The sequence below is a fragment of the Aegilops tauschii genome, chromosome 3, assembly GCF_002575655.3.
Source record: "Aegilops tauschii subsp. strangulata cultivar AL8/78 chromosome 3, Aet v6.0, whole genome shotgun sequence".
Taxonomy (NCBI): domain Eukaryota; kingdom Viridiplantae; phylum Streptophyta; class Magnoliopsida; order Poales; family Poaceae; genus Aegilops; species Aegilops tauschii.
This window is the reverse complement of record NC_053037.3, coordinates 383,580,313-383,584,183: the sequence shown is the minus strand read 5'-3', so window position 1 is coordinate 383,584,183 and position 3,871 is coordinate 383,580,313.

The window sequence follows — 3,871 nt, the reverse complement described above, 5'->3', positions numbered from 1 at the left end:
GAAAATTGTTTTTGGCATTTTTAGAAATTCTTTATACTTTATTAGGATTTTTTCTTCGGCGGAATTTATTTTAAAACAATTCCTCGGACCGACTGGGCTGAAACCCAGCCGGCCCACTCCCGCGCGCCGCCGGAGCTCGGGAGAGTCCGAGCAGGACTCCCCTCGCGCCGCCCCCTTCCCCAAGTCGGCCGAGCCCCCCCCCCTCTTTATAAGCGCGGCCCGGCCCCGCCGCCTCCACCACCCCGTCCCGAGCCGCCGCAGCACCGCCGCCCGCAGCCGCCTGTGCCGCCACCGCTGCAGCACGCCGCCGCCCTGCGTCGCTGTCGCACGCCGCCCCGCCCCGCCGAATCCCGTCGCCTCGCCGGAGCCGCACGTCACGCCAGATCTCGCCGTCGACCGCTGGTTTTTTTGTTGAACCAGTAGAAAACCGCCCCGGTCCACAGGTTCGTTTATGTTTTTTTCAGTTTTTGATCTATATCGGTTTTTATTTTAGGGTTCGGTTTTTCTCGGTTTTTCCGATCGGATCTATTTAGCGAACGTTCACTCGAACGTCTCTATTCGCGAACGTTTTCATTCGTTTGTCTCCGATAGCGAACGTTCGTTCGTTAGCGTTTTTCTTTTTATTTATTTTCGTCCAGGGACTTATCCGTGATTATTTTTATCGCAGATTAGCCCCTGGTCTTCAAACCCTCGCAACTTTTTAACCGTTTCTCCAAATCCAGTGAAACCAACGCCAAAATCTTCATTTCGAACCCCTCTTTCCAGATAATGAACTTGAACAAGATTTTGATAGTTTAAAATTTGGTTTCAAGCAGATTTGAATTCGAACTTCTTTTGATCGTAGTTTGAGTTTCGTAGCTCTGATTATATTGATTCTTTTTGCAAATCGAAGCTCTTCAGTTGAACTTTCAGTTTGCATCTTTTTATTTGAGTTTTACCCTTGAATATATGCTTGAATGCTTATGTATGCTATTGTTTGTTTGCGATAGAGTTTCTAGAGTGTGAAGCATGCTACTACGAGTCACTAGGGTTTTCATATCGCCAGCAAGGCAAGTAACACTTTGATCATACCCCTTTATTACCCAGTTTTTATGCATTAGTTTCAACCCTCAAACATTGCATGAGTAGGATTTGATTAACATGTGGGTATTGGGAAGTAGTTGATGCGGTAGTACTTATTGCCCTTTTCATTCAAACCCTGGGAGTTACTTCTACGTTATGCTTATACTGCTATGCTATGCTCGTAGACGTGGTTTGGTTTGAGTGATTCATGACAGATGTGAGAGATTATTATGAACTAAGGGTTTACTTAAGGTGGCTACTTTAATACATATCTGGGTGGATTGTTTGTGGGCACCTGGGGAATCCAGTGTTGTCCAAGGAGATCCCGGGAAATCCGTGCGATCATCCTATGGTTCGCCACCCAGGCTCAAAGGGATCATAAGATTATTCATGCTAGGAACTTCCGTGTGCAGCCACAAGCCATTATGGGCTCTGGCATAGTTGAGTATGTTGTGTGACCTCTTTCAGTGGTAAACTAGCAGATGTAGGCGATGTAGGTGGTACGGTTTACCCGTCGAAAGAGTTAATGCTTCTGAAAGACTGTGTCTCGGTCATCCGTTTCTCAAACACCATGTAGTGCGAGAAATCCAATGGAGGAGATCGAGTCTTGTGGGGAAAAGTGTGCAAACCTCTGCAGAGTGTACAAACTAATCATGGTTAGCCGTGCCCCCGGTTATGGACATCTTGAGTGTCTGGTACTTGAATTATTATGATGATTTCGTCACTTTACTCAATTAATTTGTTGGGATATTGATTATTAATTTGGGATTGAGATGGGGTTTCCATTCTCAATGTTTTCAACAAACTTTGTAGTTAAATAAAATATATTCCTTTGCAGTAGGGCAAAATTGGCTTTACGCAAAAATGATAGTCATAGGGCCTCCACCAGCCATATATGCATGTAGTAATAGTTGTTATCATGTTCTTTGCTCTATAGTGTTGTTTTGTCAGCATATTCCATGTGCTGACCCGTTTCGGGCTGCAACGTATTATGTTGCAGACTTTTCAGACGAAGAGTAAGGTGCGCTAGGTCGTTGTCGTGCACTCAGCTATGCCGTTGGAGTTGATCGACTCATTTACCTTTGATGCTTCCGCAGTTATCTTATTTAGATGGCCTTAAGCCATATTATTGTAATAATTTCTCTTTTGAGACATTCGATGTAATAAGTGTGTGATTGCACCCTGTTATAAATCATTCGAGTACTATGTGTGTCAGCATTACCGATCCAGGGATGACACTTATGCACAGAGATTTGACCGTTTGAGGTCGGATTGCTACACTCTAGTAAAGGACTTTTATGATGGAAAAGTGGATCTTGAATGCATGAATCCATCCCTGATCACTTTGATTCCTAAAGAGCTCAACCCTAAGATGATTGTGAATTATAGGCCAAATTCTTTGACTAACACTTTCTTAATGTTTCTTACTAAATTATTGGCTAACATACTACAAGGTGTTATTCTTAAGTGCACTCACTTAAATCAATGTGGATTTTTTTAGATGCAGATCAATTCATTACTTCCTTTCATGGTCTTTTTGAGTATATCGATCAGTGTCAAGCTTCAAAAAGGCATGACATTCTGCTCAAGTTGGATTTTCCCAAATCCTTTGATACAATTGAGCATGAGGCCATCATTCAGATTTTGAAGCATAAGGCTTTGATAATAGATGGATCAAAGGTTGTTGCTTTCCTCTGGGTCTTCATCGGTTCTCTTAAATGGAGTCACTGGTATCATTTCAAGTGCAACCATGGTGTTATGCAGGGGTTCTCTATTGTCTCCTTTGTTGTTGTCTTGACAGCTAATCATTTACAATCATTTGTTAATGACATGCATGCCAAGGGATTGCTTTCTTTGCCATTGCCCACAAATAATCAGGACTTTCCTGTGATTCGGTGTGCTGAGGACACACTTATTGTTCTCCCAGCTGTGCATTCTCAATTGTTGGCATTCAAAGAGATGCTTGCTACTTTTCCATGTCAACTGGTCTTAAGGTGAACTTCAATAAATCATGCATGATTCCTATTAACTTATCAAATGAGGAGGCCTCCAGGCTGGCTAGCTTGATAGGATGTTAGGTTGGATCTATGCCATTCACATATCTGGGCCTGCCTATGGGTGCTCATAGGCCTACTATTCAGGATCTTATGCCTGTAGTGGATAGGATTCAAAGGATATTATCTGCTTCATTTTTCTTTGAATCAGGGAAGTAGGCTCCAATTGTTATAATCAGTTTTAGCATCAATACCAACATACTTTCTCCACACACTTTCTATGCCACCTATTATCTTAAGCAAATTGAAACAATTGAGAGGTAGTGTTTATGAAGAGGGAATTCTGATACTCCAAGGCAACCTCTGACAGCTTGGGATTTAGTTTGTAGACCCAAAGACAAAGGTGGTTTGGGGATCACCAACCTGCATGCTCATAATGAAGCTCAACTTCTGAAACATCTTCATAAACTTTACAACAGAGTCAATGTCCCATGGGTTACTCTTGTATGGGAATCTTATTATCATAATGTGGTTCCACATGGTACAATGCTTTTTGGTGGAAGGGTTTTTTCAAACTAGTGGAGAAATGTCAAAGGTCAAAATTCACGTGCATTCAGGCAATTTTGTTATCTTCTAGTCAAACCACTAGCAGCTTGGTGATTCAAATTTACCTCCTTGGGAACGTTTTGTAAGGCTCTTCTCCTATGTCATTGATGTTAAAATGTCGGTCAAAGAGGTTATGGATTCTGAAGAACTCTCTAGCCTTTTCCATCTATCATTACCTACACAGGCTTATGTGGAGTCAACAGTTGGCT